General features: G+C 39.0%; 1 protein-coding gene across 1 annotated transcript in view; it reads left to right on the top strand.

Annotated features, from left to right (window-relative positions):
- The first annotated feature begins 831 nt into the window (after positions 1 to 831).
- Positions 832 to 19,524, top strand: part of LOC137632332 (WD repeat domain phosphoinositide-interacting protein 4-like) — a 336,255-nt gene continuing 317,562 nt past the window's right edge. Inside the window, exon 1 of the mRNA XM_068364264.1 lies at positions 832 to 972. The gene's annotated coding sequence lies outside the window, so the exon portion shown is untranslated. The remainder of the gene's footprint in view (positions 973 to 19,524) is intronic.

Here is a 19,524-nt window from a genome sequence, read left to right as displayed (position 1 = left end):
TATATGGGAATTTATCCCTAGATTTGGGAATTTTGGGTGTCTGATGGGAATATTATGTACGCATTTTTATGAAGAAGAAAGGCGAGTAAAATTTTATATTGTTGCAATTAGTTTGCTTGCAATTATATGCAGTATAATGAATTATTTCTATATTACTAAACCCTACGTGACCAGGGAATTTTGGGTGTCTGATGGGAATATTATGTACGAATTTCTATGAAGATGAGTAAACCTTCATGTTGTGGCAATTAGTTTACTTGCAATTATATGCAGTATAATGAATAATTTCTATATTACTAAACCCTACGTGACCAGAAGAAAATATATTTGTGAAAAAGGGAATTGTTGGGTTCTTTTGGGAATTTTTGTATCATGAGTTTTAGGAATTTTTAAACTTTTATATTGTTGCAATTAGTTTGCTTGCATTTATATGCAGTATAATGAATAATTTCTATATTAATAAACCCTACGTGACCAGAAAAAAATATATTTGTGAAAAAAGGGAATTGTTGGGTTCTTTTGGGAATTTTTGTATCATGAGTTTTAGGGATTTTTAAACTTTTATATTGTTGCAATTAGTTTGCTTGCAATTATATACAGTATAATGAATAATTTCTATATTACTAAACCCTACGTGACCAGAAGAAAATATATTTGTGAAAAAGGGAATTGTTGGGTTGTTTTGGGAATTTTTGTATCATGAGTTTTAGGGATATTTACACTAAGCCAACTGGCAACACTGATTGTCTTGTTTACTTTGAGAATGTGATTGTTCGTAATTTTGTGGTTTCAATTATCACCGAAAAAGAAGTTTTTTCAAAACTCACTGAAGACGAAATTCAAAAAACAATAGTTCACGACTGAAAACGACGTGTCCCTAGATAGTGTAAGTTTCAAAGTCAAGAGGAATCTCTTGAATTCGATTGATGGAATGAAGTCACGGCAGTCAAACACCTAGCCTAGGCAGGATTTGTAAGTACTTGAGAGTTAATAAGTTACAGTTGCTCAACCTATATTTATATATATTTCCGTACACCTGATTATGTATATCTTCTGTTTGTTAATGTGCATACTGTTATTCCTTTTGTTTCTGAATTTTTCAGTTTACGACAGTATGTTATTCTTCGGGCTTAGGCTAACCGACATTATTAATCGTTTTAATAAATGCAACCTTTACAAAGTTTAAGTCACCTTTTAGTATTAAACCACGTAATTTGCTTTTGCATTCTTGTATTTTAAATCTATTAGGATCATATGATGTACTGGCCAGTGTCAGACTTTACATGCTTTATAGAACTAATGGGGTTTAAAGCTGAAATAAACTATCAAGAGTTCAAGACGTGAACGCTTCTAAATGTTCAATTATTACAACCTATAAAAATCATGTAAATTACTAATATATGTCATTTCATATAGATAACAGCAATTGATTCATGGCATTTGCTTGAAGATGACCATAGGAGAACATATTTTGCTGATTGATAATTTACAAAGGTAAACATGTCCTATTAGGTTGAATATTCATCCGAGTGTGTCAAATACAAACACCATATACTGCAAGGTCTATAGGTCTTGATACACTGTATGAGTATATAAATTATTATGGTTATACGTATATGATGGGATTCAGTCAAATATCGTGTCAAATAGGAATTTCTACCTTTTTCGTGGTCGAATCTTTTATATATATATATATATATATATATATATATATATATATATATATATATATATATATATATATACTGTATATATATATATATATATATATATATATATATATATATATATATATATATATATATATATATACATATATATATATATATATATATATATATATATATATATATATATATATATATACTGTATATATATATATATATATATATATATATATATATATATATATATATATATATATACATATATATATATATATATATATATACATATATATATATATATATACTATATATATATATATATATATATATATATATATATATATATATATACATATATATACTGTATATATATATATATATATATATATATATATATATATATATATATATATATATACATATATATACTGTATATATATATATATATATATATATATATATATATATATATACATACACATATATACATATATATATATATATATATATATATATATATATATATATATATATATATATATATATACATATATATATATACTATATATATATTTATATATATGTATGTATATATATATATATATATATATATATATATATATATATATATTATATATATACGTATATATATATATATATATATATATATATATATATATATATATATATATATATATATATATATATGTATATTAATGCATGTGTGAATAAATGTTAACAAGTTTATTAGCTTCCCAATACTTTTTTCAAATGATTTTGTCATTCTTTTTCATCTACAATGCTTCATTAACTTACTGTTATCCCTTACTAATAATAATTTTTGAAAATTTTTTGGGGATACCAGTTTTTAGATTAGGAAAACTAAAGAGAGTTAATTAAATAAGGAAATTTTTATTCTGTGGGAACCTCCCAAACTAATGTACGGTCATTTTTTGCCCACCACAACCGAACAACCTTAGGATACCTCAAGTTATTAATCGTAATTCATGGATTTATTGTTTCTAAACCTATCCTTAGAAGCCAAGTCCATTCTGACTTAGGATCATAGGATTTCTTGATCTGATATAAGGGTAAATTATTTACCCAACTCAACCTAACCTTGGGTACTAGTATAACGAGGGAAACGGGGATAACTATTAATGCAGCATTCCAAACTCGACCCCAACATAGGGAGCTATATCCTATGTAACCTCTCTTAAAGCAGCAGGTCTTACCTGTCTACCCACTTGTTATCATTGTTAGCCTTATCTTCCAGAAAAGTGGTAGAGACAGTATTTGGCTTGTTGTAAAGGGGAACAATATACTACCCTTGTATGATTCATTCCAAAAGGATAGTGCAGAGGGGTTCTCTGGGCTTAATCATGATCATGGGTCCTTATTGTAGGCTATCTATTACCCTAAACTAACCATGAGTGCCATAAGTCATCACTTGCAATGCAGCGATTAATCTTGGCTTAACGTCCCAATCTAATCTATAACAGGATCCCAGGTCATACCTGACCGGATGAGAAAGGACTTCTTTAACCTAAATTCTTCTAATGTATAATAAATAGAGTAAAATACTTGATGAGATCCTTCAGTAATGTAAGCTAACCTAACTTTAGTTGGTACATCTTATCTAACCTAACCTAAGGGGCCGCATCCTGCCTAATATGACATCGGGTAAATGATCTTACCTGGCCATGTCATCTTTAACATAGATAAGCTCACCTCACTTGGATAGGCTTTGGATGGCACAGTCATTTTCATTATCAGAATTTACTTACTGTAAAGATTGATGATTAACTTTCTAAGAATCTGAACTCTATAGACAATACATTCAAGCAACCTTTGATAAGAAATGATGAAGATTATTCTATTCGAATGGAAGGCTGTTCTACTTATATCTATCATACAGCTATGTTGGTAGGGTAGTGCCCGTTCTCAAAATAGTCAGATTTTTAAGCTATATAATGCAAATAACTATAATCTTCCAAGCTGTGGTAGGTAGCACAGCTATCACTTGTAATAACAATTCTTACTTTACATCGCTCATCATTAGATTTCAAATACAAAAAAGAAATCCACACTACTCCATTTTATGTGAATATATGTGTGTGTGTCTCTCTGTCACACAGTAACAGTGAAAAATGGTAAAAGAAATACTGCAGAATTATATTTATGAAAATAGAAAACACATACATTCAGTGGGGAAAATGGTGGTACAGTATACACACAAAAAATATAGATTTTTAGGAAAACAGTGATCACTTACGAGTGTTACCTTAGCTAATTGAGCTGAAGGCCTACTGTAGTGATACTGCAGTACTGTAGCCTACATATATTGCAGTGATGTACAGTTCAGTATCAGTGAGTATTTTTAGATATGTACATGTAACAGGCCTTGGGTATGCCTCTGTGTTTGTCACTCTCATAGCCAGTGTTTATGTTGCAACGTTACGCTGAGCTGTGGCCACGTTATATTTCATGGTATTTGCAAACCGTCCACCTTTGCTTTTTGCAGGTTTATTCTATGCGATTTCGCTTGATATTACATTTTTGTTTCCACATTGTGCGAAGTATACATAGTTATTATTATTATTATTATTATTATTATTATTATCCAAGCTACAACCCTAATTGGAAAAGCAAGATGCTATAAGCCCAGGGGCTCCAACAGGGAAAAATAGCCCAGTGAGGAAAGGAAATAAATAAATGAAGAGAACAAATTAACAATAAATAATTCAAAAAAAGTAATGTCAAAAGAGATATATCATATATAAACTATTAACAACGTCAACAACAAATATGTCATATATAAACTATAAAAAGACTCATGTCCGCCTGGTCAACAAAAAAGCATTTGCTCCAACTTTGAACTTTTGAAGTTCTACTGATTCAACAACCCGATTAGGAAGATCATTCCACAACTTGGTAACAGCTGGAATAAAACTTCTTGAGTACTGCGTAGTATTGAGTCTTATGATGGAGAAGGCCTGGCTATTAGAATTAATGTTGGTAATCCTGTGTTGAACTCAAATTGTATCATCTCTATAGTTTGGAGTAATTACTATACATTGAAATAATTACTATTACCATAATTTTTTTCATATGATTGTTATAAATATCATCATTTGATATTTGTGCACCATATGTCAGCTTCATTTTGCTTCATAGAGCTTTTATTGTAAGAAAAAATAAGATTTGATCTACATGTTGAAGTTGTCTGTTAGGGAATTTCAAATGAAATCCTCTGAAATTTGTAGCATCACTTTTGACACCTACTGTACATACAGTACTCCTGTACAGTGTTTTTATTTACCGGTAATGTACTATAGATGTGTATTTCCCTACAGTACTATGCAAGAGACAACACATTAGGAGTTGCGTCATGATTCAAGACTGCGTAAAACTTCATAAGAAAATCGTTAATGGTCTTTGTATAAGATATGTACACTTAGTTAACCTTAAATACATCATCTTCATGTACATATTGTACTGTACAATATTACAGTAATGTATATAATTTTTTATTAACTATACTGTACAGTACTGTGCGTAAATTACTACTGTACCCTACAATATGTGAGTGTAGGCTATGTGTGCGGTGAGTTGTCAAACAATGCGAGTTCTCCGAACTGAAACATGGGAACACTTACAATACTGTATAGTTAAGCTGTACTCTAGTGATAGTACTGAACATATATTACAGTAATATATACAGTATACACTACAGTATTAGTGAATGCTGTATTAGATAAGAACAACAGTGAATGCTGTATTAGATAAGAACAACAGTGAATGCAGTATTAGATAGGAACAACACTGTTTTGTTGTTATAAGTGTCCAAATGACTACTGTAGTGTTACATACTGCACTGTAGCCATACTGTGTCAAGGGTACGTGTACTGTACACTTCCTGAAATGTCTTCATTCAAGTACAAATTACCTATACTGTGATAGAAAGCAACTAAAAAAAATATTAGGCGGTACCTAATGTGTTACTCGACCGCGCTTAGGCAATGGGCAGTGAATTGGTAGGGTTAGGAGTTATCCCAACCTAGGACAGCAAGTAGTCACAGATTCTCGTTCTTTGTGCCTGTGTCTGTTATCTAACCACTCTGAAGAGTGAGGGTTGACTGTTTTGTCTTCATACCTAACACAATACCATGACTCCCATAATTCATGTTTATTACAAATCTCTAGCTACACTTGGCACTTGTAGTGACATAGAGGCTTCAATTGCAACACTTGAAAAGGGACAAGTTCTTATATGGATACAAACCCACATATTTTAATTGGAGTATGCTTTCAACTCACCTGGAACTGTTAAAATTTACAATTTGTTGGTAGTTACTGGCAGGTGGTGGGGAACCCCCTCACCCCATGGACACTGAAGAGCCACCTTTTGTTCCTACACTAAATACAAACCCTCATTCGTTACTATAGGAGATATTCTAGCGCGAGGTTGAAAATACGGCAGAAAACCTTAACAAGGTCGTTAACGACTGGACCGGTAGTTATCCCCCAGATGGGGGTGAGGGACTGCCGGCCGGTAGCTACTGAGTACCCTCAATTGAATTCTAGCCGTCGCAGTGGTAACACCTCTGCTAAGTTGTGTTTGACTGGCAGACTAGCCTTTCTTTAATTGTGTTTTTTTTCATTAACTTTTTCTCTTTCTCTTTAATTAGATGTGATGTCCTCTAATTTGAGGAAGTGTCCTGGGATTCCCCCAAAAGCTTGTGGCACATTTATGTAACCGCCGGAGGTGGATCCTCATTCCCTATGCCCTTCATGCAGGGGTCATAGGTGTGCTGAAGACTCCCCCTGCCAAGTATGTAAGGAATGGTCGCCTACACAGTGGGATAAGTTCATGAAGAGGAAGAAGAAGAAATCTAAGAAGGACTCATTACCTCTAGGTTCACCGTCGAAAGGTAAGGAGTGTTGGGCCTCTTCTTCGGTCTCTCGATCTCTTCCTTCAGATTCTTCCTTGCCTCCTTCCTCCGGGGGGAAGTCAAGGAAGAGCGGCACCATTGATTTAACACCCATTCCCCCGGGTCAGGAGTATCAAGTGACCTCCCCCGGTGGGATAATTTCTTCCGTTATCGGAAATAATTCTACTACCGCTTTTCTTCCAGATAACGTGCGAACAGTATGGCCGGCCCTTGGACTTCCTGGTTCTCCTTCGGTGGAGGTGTGGAACCAGTTCCTCGCAGGCACAGTGTTACCTCAGGTCCCTTCTGTTTTGGATCCCTCAGGGGGTCCGGGCCTCGCCGATATCCCATCAGCTCAATCGGCGGCTGCTGAAGTGTCAGCGGAGGTAATGACGTCAGCTCCTGCGGAGCCTACTTCGCCCCTCGCTTGCGTTACTACGAAACAACGTCTCAAGCGTGTTCATCACGATTCCTCCTCCTCCTCCTCCTCCTCCTCCTCCTCCTCCTCGTCCTCGTCGCCTTCGTCCTTAGAGGATAGGAGAGAGAGAGAGAGAGAAGAGGAAAAGGAGAGCTCGCTCTCCGTCGCCAAGACGTTCTCGTCGGAGAGAGAGGCGACATAGGAAGAGATGTTATCGCTCTCGTTCTTCCTCGCCTTCTATCTCGTCACGAAATGTCTCGCCGAGAAGTGATAAGCGCTCGCGTCACAAACATAAGAGGAATACTTCCTCGCGCTATCGCTCTGCCTCGCGATCGTCTTCCTCTCGCGGGGAATCATGTAAGCGCTATAAGAAGAAGAGCTCTACAAGACGTTCGCGCTCTTCTTCACGAGAGTATTCTCTCAAGCGCAATAAGCGCTCCCGTCGGGGCGAGGTTAAGTCTGATCGCGCCCGGAGCGCAACCAACCAAAGTGAACTCTCTGAGCGCGATTCCTCTCCTTCACATTTATTCACAAGGAGTTCAGCTCGCGCTGCGCAAGCGAGAGAGAACACTTCTCGCCGTCGCTTGGTATCTTCAGAGAGAGAGCACTCCCGTGCGTCAAACTTCCAAGGCACCAGCCGCCCGTTGAAATACTACCGCCAGAGAGTTATGGGGTCCTTTGACTGGCCAGACAGTACTACATTGGATCCTTCTCTTTGGTTACGGTTCTTTCTCTTTGCCTACACATACGCCGAATAGTCTGGCCTATTATTAACAGATTCTCCTCTGTCCTCACACACCTGACAACACTGAGGTTACTAAACAATTCTTCTTCGCTCAAGGGGTTAACTACTGCACTGTATTTGTTCTGTGGCTACTTTCCTCTTGATAAGGGTAGAAGAGACTCTTTAGCTATGGTAAGCAGCTCTTCTAGGAGAAGGACACTCCAAAATCAAACCATTGTTCTCCAGTCTTGGGTTAGTGCCATAGCCTCTGTACCATGGTCTTCCACTATCTTGGGTTAGAGTTCTCTTGCTTGAGGGTACAATCAGGCACACTATTCTATCTGATTTCTCTTTCTCTTGTTTTGTTAAAGTTTTCATAGTTTATATAGGAAATATCTATTTTAATGTTGTTACTCTTCTAAAAATATTTTATTTTTCCTTCTTTCCTTTCCTTACTGGGCTAGTTTCCCTATTGGGGCTCCTGGGCTTATAGCGTTCTGCTTTTCCAACTAGGGTTGTAGCTTAGCAAATAATAATAATAATAATAATAATATCCGCGCGAATGTTTTTCGCCGCGCCCTCGCGTTTCAGACAGATCAGCACCCATTCCCGTATTTTCTGATGAATTACGAAATATGGGTTTTGCGAGAACTGCGGAAGAAGACCCAGGGGTTCAGCCCTTCTCCTCCTCGGCTGAGAACAGAGGGGAAAGGCAAGGCCGCCGTTCAACCCACTCTCTTATTGAGACAGTACCGTTAGTTCGGTCGCCTTCGCCTAAACCTTCAACTTCCAGGCAGGATCCTTTGCGCGCGGTGCCATCAACCAGCGCTCAGCCTTCCTCTGTCTTGTCGGCAATGGAGTGTGCTACCTCGCCATTGCCTTCAGACATTCGGGCTTCAACCGCCCTCCCTCACGAGGAATTAGCGCGGCCTGATGATTCCTTGGAGGAACAACTGTCAAAAGAGTTAGAGTCCGCCTATTTGAGAGCTCTAAGAACGATGTGTAACATCTCAGGTCTCGGAGATTTACACCTGTCGCCTCGTCATACCGACGCTCCAGCATTAGACAGACTATGTCGCCCTCCACCAAACCCTAAGACCAGAATCGAACTTCCCTGGTCTATTCACACTGCAGGCCGTCTGAGGAAGGTCTCGCAGGCGGTCTCGGGGGAGGTGAATTCCTTGAAGTCTCAAGGATCCCACAAATTACTGCAGTTTCCTTTCTCGAGGCAAAGGCGCTTTTACAAGGTCAGGGATGCTAATCCTTCTCCTCTGACAATAGACCCCCTCACAACAAGGCTTACACCTGGCTGCTCTGCAGAGAGACTCTCTTCCCTTTCAGTCTCCTTTACCGCAGCAGAAGCCTCGACAATGGAATCAGCGTCAATGTCTCTTCTAGAGGCACTTTCTTGGTTTGACACATGGTCTGGCACAGTGGGCTACCTTGCCAGTCATGAGGACCTCTCAAACCAGAATTCCATGCAATCCCTGCGGGAAGTCTTGGCTGCTGGGGCCAAGACAATGGACTTCCTAACGGCTACAGCCGCGACGATGTGGGGCAACTGGATTCTCAAAAGAAGGGAATCAGTAGTCTCCAGACTGCATAGGAGCATTGGTAAATCTGAGAAATCGGATTTGAGGAACTCTGATCTTCTTTAACCTCTCCTCTTCTCTAGACAAGCAGTCTCCTCTACCTTAGAGACTTGGAGGAAGGAGACGCAGGACATTGCGATGCAAAAGGCTACCTCCTTTCGTCCAATGCAACAGCAGCCAACTCCACAGCCTAAGGCAACAGTCGCAACTCTGCTGCCAGCCAAGAACCTCAACCGCCCCTCTTTTACACCCAAGCCTATGGGCAGAGCAAAGTCGGCTCCTCCCAAGGCTAAAGGCAGAGGGAGGAACCCTAGATAAAAATAGGGTCTCGTCTCCCTCCTCGCAGTGCGTAGGGGGGTACCTGCAGGGGAGTTGAAGGAGGTGGAAAGCTATGGGAGCCATGCAATGGACCATAAGGATGCTTCGTTGGGGATATCGCATTCCCTTCATAGACTCTCCTCCTCCTCTAATTCCTCCCCCGATCTCGTCCTCCCAGGTCCCTCGGGATCCCGGGAAACAGCAAGCCCTAGCTCGGGAGATACAGAGCATGCTTCTAAAAGACGCCATTCAGGAGGTCTCCAACTCTTCCCCGGGGTTTTTCTGTCGCCTTTTTCTGGTAGAGAAAGCCTCGGGGGGTTGGAGACCAGTGATAGACCTTTCGACCCTGAACCTGTTCGTGAAGCAGACTCCATTCAAAATGGAGACAGCGGCCTCCGTGACCCAAGCAGTTCGTCCAGGAGACTTCGTGGCATCTGTAGATTTAAGAGATGCTTATTTCCAAGTGCCAATCCATCGCACTTCTCGGAAATTTCTACGCTTCCTGGCTCAGGGTCGAATCTTCGAGTTCAAAGTCCTGTGCTTTGGCCTTTCGACCGCCCCACAAGTCTTTACGAAAGTTTTTGAACTCGTATCCTCGTGGGCGCACAAACAAGGGATGCGTCTGCTAAGATATCTGGATGGTTGGCTTCTCCTGGCCTTGTCCAAGGAGCTAGCTTTGGATCATCTGAGAAGACTTCTGAATCTTTGCAAGGATCTGGGGATCCTTGTAAATGCAGAGAAGTCTTGCTTAACTCCGACCCAAGCCTTAACCTACCTGGGTATGTCCATCAACACCCAAGCAAGGAGAGTGTTTCCGTCGGAAGACAGGCTTCGGAGACTGGATCAATCTATCGCCCATCTCTTATCTCCACTACCACCTTTAGCCAAGTCGTGGCAGTGTCTTCTGGGCCATCTCGCCTCTTTGGAAAAACTGGTCCCAGGGGGGAGATCGAGAATGAGAAGTCTCCAATGGCATCTGAAGACCCATTGGTCTCAGAAGTCAGACTCCTCATTCAGGGTAGTGGAGGTTCCAAGTCTGTTGCGACAAGACCTGCATAGGTGGTCGTCCAGAGAGAATACCCAAAAGGGCATTCCCCTTCAAAACCCGAGTCCAAAGTTAAAACTCTTTTCGGACGCGTCGCTACGGGGATGGGGTTCCCACCTAGGCCCCAAATTAGCATCAGGAGTTTGGTCGCCGATAGAGAGGTCTCTCCATATAAACCATCTAGAATTGTTAGCTGCCTGGAAAGGCCTAAAATTCTTTGTAGAAGATCTACACGGACGAGAGGTGGTTCTGATGAGCGACAACTCCACAGCCGTCTCATACATCAACAAGCAAGGGGGTACTCTGGCAAGAGACCTCTGTCTGTTGGCTGTCCAGATTTTCCAGTGGGCAGAAAGCCACAACATTTCCCTTTCAGGTAGGTTTATTCCGGGCCGGAGAAACATCGTGGCAGACCAGCTGAGCAGGCATCACCAAGTGCTGAGTGGAGAATGGTCTTTGGATCCTCGAGTAGCGAAGACAGTAATAGCTTTGTGGGGTTCTCCCACAATAGATCTGTTCGCTACATCTCTGAATGCGAAACTTCCCCGCTACGGGTCCCCAGTTCCAAACCATCAGGCAGCGATCCAGGACTCCCTCCAACACTCCTGGGACAACCTGGACACCTATGCCTTCCCTCCCTTTTGCCTGCTCAGAAGGGTGATCAACAAACTCAGGAGCTCACGGGACTGCAAACCAACTCTAATAACTCCGGCTTGGCCAAGCAAAGAGTGGTACGCAGATCTCCTTTCCCTGCTGGTTCAAGTGCCGAGGTTTTTACCTCCAGAACTCCGTCTGTTGACGCAGCCACACAGTCGTATCCCCCACGGGAGAATTCCCTTCCTGAAACTTCACGCCTGGAGGCTGTCTAGTCTCTCCTCAGAAGCAGTGGCTTTTCAGGGAAAGTGGCCAAACACATGTCCAGGCACCTGCGCAAATCTTCCACAAACCTCTACCAAGAGAAATGGAGAGTGTTTGCAGCTTGGTGTAGAGGGCGAGACGTGTCTCCACTCGATCTCTCTCTTCCTTTAGTCGCAGACTTCCTTGTTTACCTAAGGGAGGAGAAACACCTGTCAATCTCTGCAATTAAGGGCTATCGTGCAGCCCTAAGTCTCATCTGCAGACTGAGAGGAGTTGACCTTTCCACCTCAGAAGAGATCTCCTTGTTGATTCGAGGTTTTGAGAGATCCTGCCCCCCAGTGGAGACTAGACCACCACCCTAGGACGCGTCCTTGGTCTTACTCTCCTTAAAGGGCCCTCCGTATGAGCCCTTAAATAGGGCCTCTGATTTCTTCCTTACCCTTAAGACCGTCTTCCTAGTAGCGCTGGCCTCGGCAAAAAGGGTTAGTGAACTTCACGGTCTATCCTACGAAGTCACCCATTCTAGAGGATGGGGGAAGTCTCTCTCAGCTTCGTGCCAGGCTTTGTGGCCAAAACCCAGAATCCTTCGTCTGCCGATGAGAGGTTTAAGGAATTTCAATTTTCCAGCCTCAACAGGGCATCTCAGGATACTGACAAATTGCTACTGTGCCCGGTCAGGGCGTTAAGGAATTACCTGAAATGCACCAGACCTTTCAGACCACATCTCCGTCATCTCTTCCTCAGTACCAACAAGGTTAAGAAGAGAATCTCTCGCAACACCATCTCTTTCTGGCTCAAGAAAGTTATTGCGAGAGCTATTCACGGAGACTCTGAGGCAGCTCAACCCAAAGCCCATCAAGTTAGGGGAGTGGCTGCCTCGCTGGCGTTTAAGAAGAATTTCTCAGTCTCCCAAGTCTTAAGAGCTGGAGTCTGGAAGCGCCAGTCTACATTCACCTCTCACTATTTATCAGATGTGACACATAGGTCTCTAAACACCTTTTCTATAGGACCTATTGTGGCAGGTCAGCAGGTGCTGTAGCTACCTTTACGCCCTTTCAGGGGACAGTAGCCATTGTTCGAGGATTCTGAGTTACACTAGGTTTAGAAGAACATCCATCTATCTTCTGCGCTTTCTTCTTCCTCCCTTCTGGGTATCCTAGTCTGTGACCAGTTTCGGCTGGACTCGTCAATGGAAATAAGGTATGAAACTCATTTGACTCCTATCACAGGGTATAAGTTATACTCGTTGTCATGAGGGTTCCCCTTTCAAGGTCAGGGGAACCCTTGGTATGAAAGGGTCCTGGTATTGCTCCCGACCCTCTTCATACTGAAACTTTGGTTTCTACGTATTTACAAACCTTCAGTCATGCTGGATTTGGGGATCTACAGAGAAGTTAATGGGAGATTGTTTATTATAGAGTCTAGTCTGAGGACTATCTTCTCTAGGTGTAGAGAATACTTCGTCCACCCTGACCTCAAGACTAAGTCTCCTATAGTAAAAAATGAGGGTTTGTATTTAGTGTAGGAACAAATGACAAACTTATAAGAGAGTTTGTATTTTTCCTAACATACAAACCCGAATTCTTTACTCAAATCTTCCTGCCGTCGCCGCCCCCTAGATAGTCCTAGCTAGAATCCGATTGAAGGTACTCACTAGCTACCGGCCGGCAGTGCCCCACGCCCATCTGGGGGATAACTACCGGTCCGGTCGTTAACGACCTTGTTAAGGTTTTCTGCCGTATTTTCCAGCTCGCACTAGAATATCTCCTATAGTAAAGAATTCGGGTTTGTATGTTAGGAAAAATACAAACTTTGTTATAAGTTTGTCATTTTTTAGCTATCAGAGAGTGCAGACGTACTCCTGGTGTTGCCAAATGGCTTTTTTTTTTTTTCTATGTTATGATTAGCAGTCCGTTGTGTGCAAGAGATATAATAGAAGAAGAAACATTTTGTAGCATTCCCAATAACTGTAGCTGACTGGCAGTGTCTGTTTAACCTGCTGATGTACACTTCTTGGTCCTGTTTAACAGCGTTCCTGTTGCTACTTATTCCCTCGTGTATGTGAATTAGTAATGACAATGTTAACTGAAAAACTAGAACATTGTTTCACACCATCAGTAGAATTAGATACAATTAGAACATCAAATTATTCCTTCACCTATTGCACCTTCATCTCTTAGTGCCTAAAGAGGATCCACACATTCTTTGAACTTGGAGAACACTGTCGGTTGTAAGAAAAAGGGGTTTTTACCCTTTTTGGACAATTATTCCTTCAACTCCAATTGATAGATATTGTATATACTGTACTCAACTCCTACTGTTACTTTCTCCGTGGAGAGACAGCATTGCCCAATGCTTCACCTAGGATAGAAAAAGAGACTACAAGATTATGCGCTACTATGTGTGTCACCTCGCCTGTTTGTTTAAGCCAATTAGCAAGTTACTACCACTATTCAATTGGTGCACATGCTGCTGATGTTGAGCATTTCTCTTGCTGGCACTCTTTTACATGCTTATACTTAGGATCAATCTCCTGTTCTCACTCTCTCCCCTATTGGGCATGACATTTACCGCACATTTTTATCAGGCTTTGAATATTCTCCTGTTCGGACTCACATCCCTGATGGATCTTAAAGACTGTCCCTTTTAAGCTACCATGCAACAGCATGATTTTCCGAATGTTAGGCTTGTGGTCACTTTCGTGACTGGTGGTGTTGAAAATATTCCATAAAAAAGGTAATTCTTGCATCTTATTGTCAAAAGCATGCAAGTCTAATTGAGATAATTTCAATGGTTGTATTGTGACTTGAGGGATGATCTTTACGTGTTGTTCTGCTTCTGTGAGTTTAGCGTAAGAGATGCCATATTAAGAGGAAATAATTAATTTTACCTTTTCATATCAGGTCAATCTTCTTCAGATGCTTTGAGGATTTTTATGTCATTGGTCTTGTATCTCTGAGACATTTAAACATTTTTTAAACAAGGCCATGTCAACCGAACTCCAGGCATTTCTTCATACTAATTGAAAGTTTTTACAAGACTGACATTTTGCTACTTATTGATGGTACTACAAGTCGTGTTCCTTGGGAACTTTGCACTTTCTCTTTTTTTTTTTTTTTTTTTTTTTTTTTTTTTTTTTTTTTTTTTTTTTTTTTTTTGAGTTATTACGATACACTTGAAGCTACTTTTCACAAATCATCATCGTCTGCATTCCAATCCTCTCCCAGAAATGCGTTCTAAATCTTGTTTCAACTTTAGTAATTCTTTTAAAGTAACCCTTGATGGTATTCCGAAGTGGGGCAGATGAAACTTATGTTGCTTTAGTGCTTTCCAGCCTTATTTTATTCTCCTACTCTTAATGTTTGAGAATGTGAAAATTCAATCTTATCAGTGTGTTTGGCCTATTAATTAATAATGACAATCCTTTAAAGGAGTACAGTACATTATGGGCCCAGATAAAACACCTTCTACAACTCTAAACAGGCTCTTTTACGAGTACATGCTGCGAGAATAATTTAGAGGTTTCATATGTATGTGGGAGTATGCATGGAAAGTGTTTTCTGGCGAGGCTTATCACACTGATCTACTGAATTATCAAAGGGTTACTGTTTTTTAATTGAATTTCGTGTCACGGTAAGGTCACTCACTCTGCCTCCTATAGTTCATGTACTGCACCATTTGTAATTTATAAAATGTATGTTTGCTTAGCTCTTCCATCCCCTATCTACACTTTTACCTTCACAATTCAACACATATGTGATGTTCACAAACTTATGGGTTATGAGTTTTTATGAATCATTGATACCATTGACTTTCAGAACGTCGTCTTTAGTATCTTATTCAGAATTTTGTTAATCATCAACATGTCACTTTTCAGAAAGTCTCTCTCTAGTTACATAATTAATTAATTTTTTTTTTTGGGGGGGCCTGGCATGGTGGGGTTGTTGAGTGCATTTTTAATCTGGCTTATGTACAAAGTTCTTTTGAGTCTTGATTTCGTTGGCAATTTACATTCAGAGCAGTGTATGGTAATGTAGCATATAGCATCACAGTTGTAAACAATTGTAAGATGTAATGTCTTCATTTGTGCAATTGCATAGCAAGCACGACTGTTCTGTTGTGCAAATTTAAGAGTGGTTTCTGTTAAGTGCATTTTTGCATTCTAATGTCTTTTAATATGTGTTTATCTCTTGTACTCTATGGCAGCAATGCTTAATTTTTCTTTTGCAACATAATCCTTAGTAAAGCTACCATGATTTACTGAAATGTTAGGCATTAAGCTTTGGTAAATAGGCTATTTAGATAGCAGGAGCCCATGTCACAAAAAACTGGAAATGCATCAGCTAAAAGCATTTTGAAATTATATTACCATTTTTATTTAGGCGGATGGTCGTAATACAGTAGAATATTGCACCTCATCCCAGTTTGAAGACTTGTTTTCGTAACTAGCTTATTTTTTCTATGGCTATTTTTCGAGGTGACATGATGTTTTAGTTTAGTATAGCTTATGTGAAGTACTAAGAATCATGTATGCCTGGCACTTCTCAATTGATAATGGGATCGAGTTAATTTTAAATGGGAATTCTATACTTTCCTTCTAACTGGAGATTTAACCCTCATGAAGAGAATTCCACTATTATTCTTTTATAGTCTTAACAAGATTTTACGCTGTAATACTCATATTCTGTTTATTTGGTATGTAAAGAAAAGAGAAGGAAAAAAACGGATTTTGAGCGAAGCGAAAAATCTATTTTTTGGTGAGGTAGCCATGTCGTCCTGATGGAAGTTCCTTCAAAGGTAGCTTCCTAGGTATATTTGACTATATACCTAGGAAGCTACCTTTGAAGGAACTTCCATCACGACGACATGGCCTGAGCCCAAAAAGGTAATTTACAAAAAGGTCATGAATGGAAATAAGAGTTTAGCTGCTTCCTGGACACATATCCTGACCAGGCTACTGCTAACATTTAGATAATTTTTTAAAATGAAATGAAACGATAGCGTGTGGTTTTTTTTTATCAAATATTCCTATCGTGAATATGGTTACATATATTATATTGAAGTCTAGTTTGTTTCAGTGAGATTTTTCACTTAATTAGAAGAGACGTGGAATCCATGGTTTTAGTAATCATTTGTGAAATTTATAGTGAATGTCTCTGACATAAGAACGTGCAAGTGTGTGGCTATATATATATATATATATATATATATATATATATATATATATATATATATATATATATATATATATATGTATATATACATATATATATACATATATATATATATACATATATATATATATATATATATATATATATATATATATATATATATATATATATATATATCCGGTCACGCTTAGCTCTCTCCCTCCCGCGGGTAGGAAGGAGAGGGAGTAGTCATGTCCTGATGGGACGGGAGGGTTTAACGGTTGCGTGTGCGTGTGTATGCATATTCATCTGAATATTTGGCCGTCATTTTTATGGGTCGCTTACGCTAGCATTGAGAGATTTGTGGTTACCACCATCAAAGACGTTCTGTCGCCGATGATATTTTCCATCGCAATATCCGCGCTGTAAGACCTTTACATCAGACGTGTTACAGTAAACTTGAATTGCTTTGATCCAAAGAACTATTTATTGATTATTATAGTATTGAAAGAGCAGTTACTATGTGACTGCGCTCGTATGAATGCATGCTATGAAATGACGTGTTTCACGCCACCGCACGTGTTGGAAATTCCCAAGGGCCAAGGAATTCTTTATTACCCTTACTTGTATGGCTTTCCGTGTATGGTTTTTTTTTTTTTTTTTTTTTTTTTTTTTTTTTTTTTTTTTTTTTTTTTTCCTTTGAAGGAAATCGAAACTTCCAAGTGTTAATGGTAACTGTGTTAAAAGCAATAATCGTAAGTATGATGTCATGTGATCCTTAATAAATTAGAAAATTAAGAATTCAAAGATTTGGTATTGAAAACGTAAGAAAAACGAAAGGTTTCTGGCGTCACCTATGGCACGGAAGAGTACTTCGTCCACAAAATAGGATGCAATGATTTCTGGCAAGGGTTTTGGTGGCCTATTTGGTAACGTCCCTGATTGGTGATCGCCAGGCTGGGGCTTTAGTCTCTCAAACTCGTTAGTTTCTTTAGTGGCTGCAACCTCACCATCCTTTTAAGCTAAGGAATGGAGATTTAGGGGAGCCTACAGGTCTACCTGCTGAGTCATCAGCAGCCATTGCCTGACCCTCCTTATTCTTAGCTTGGATGGAAAGGGGACTTGGGCGATGATCATATGTATTTATGGTCAGTCTCTAGGGCTTTGTCTCTTGCCTCTGCCATTCATGAGCGGCGAAATAAATAAGATAAATGAATACAGAAAACCGTAGAATGGTTTGCTTCCAAATTTCCATTAATATATGCTTCCTCTAATTGAATTTTGCTTCACGCCAGTCAGATTCCCGTGTGTTTTGTAGTTTGATTGAATGGTAGGATGATGATTAAAAGTCTTAACTTCAGAAGTGATAGCAAAGAGCTATGAAGACCTTGGAGGGACCGAATAGACGATGTTAAAGAGGTATTGTACAGAAAAGGTGTGTTGAAGATAGATATGAATAGCTTATGTTGCATGGAAATTCGATGTTCTGCTGATGAGCCTGAAATGGATTATTATGTAAAAGGTTTCTGAACCCTATATATATATATATATATATATATATATATATATATATATATATATATATATATATATATATATATATATACACAGTATATATATATATATATATATACACAGTATATATATATATATATATATATATATATATATATATATATATATATATATATACATACACACAGTATATATATATATATATATATATATATATATATATATATATATATATATATATATATATATATATATATATATATATATATATATTAAGAAACAGCAATATGTACTGCAGTCACAAACGAGAGAGAGAGAGAGAGAGAGAGAGAGAGAGAGAGAGAGAGAGAGAGAGAGAGAGAGAGAGAGAGATGATGTATGCATATGTGGATGAACGCTTGCATTTATATTTTCTTTATAATACATTAATGGGTAATACCGAACTTATTAATAGACCCATCGCGTGCTTACATGAAATTTGCATAATTATTTTTATTTTGGAACGAGTTGGTTTAATAAGTTAACTTGCACCTAGTAATAAAATTTAAAGACTCACGCTATCTTCATTATTTCAAAGCGTTTGCAAGTGCAGATTACCCGAGATCAAAACTGATGACTTGTTTGTTATAATCATAAAAGATGATTTTTTTTTCCTGGTGGGGGAAGATGAATTGTTTACTTTGCAGTTTGATGGGGTCCAGCGTAAACACAAACAAGCAATACACATGTCCATGAGCTGACTTCGTCTAATAATTAAAAAACTACTGTTTAAAGACTCTACTGTTCGAGAAGTATTTGGGCACTATTTTAACGTTTTTACCTTATAAAGGTGGCCGATGTAGTAACGTCCTTGACTGGTGAACGTCAGACTGGGGTTCAAATCCCGCTCAAACTCGTTAGTTTTTTGGTCGCTGCAACTTCACCATCCTTGTGAGCTAAGGAAGGGGGGACGGGTTTGGAGAGTCTACATGTGTATCTGCTGAGTCATCAGCAGCCACTACCTGGCCCTCCTTGGCCCTAGCTTGGGTGGAGAGGGGGCTTGGGCACTGATCATATGTGTATATGGTCAGTCTCCAGGGCATTGTCCCGCTTGATAGGGCAATGTCACTGTCCCTTGCCTCAGCCATTCATGAACGTTAGTATGGCCAGTTACGTGTGCCTTTTGATTGCGGCTGTTTAGACAGTTCTTTGTCAAATATTGTTAGTGTGTATATTCTAATTCAGGTTCCTATTTGTTTTCTGTCTTATTGCTGTTTGGACTTAGTTGAAGCTGCATCTACTACTACTACTACTATTACTA

Source organism: Palaemon carinicauda, chromosome 41 (genome assembly GCF_036898095.1).
Source record: "Palaemon carinicauda isolate YSFRI2023 chromosome 41, ASM3689809v2, whole genome shotgun sequence".
In the NCBI taxonomy this organism is placed as follows: Eukaryota; Metazoa; Arthropoda; class Malacostraca; order Decapoda; family Palaemonidae; genus Palaemon; species Palaemon carinicauda.
Note: the sequence above shows the minus strand (reverse complement) of the source record. Positions and strands in the feature narration are given on the sequence as shown.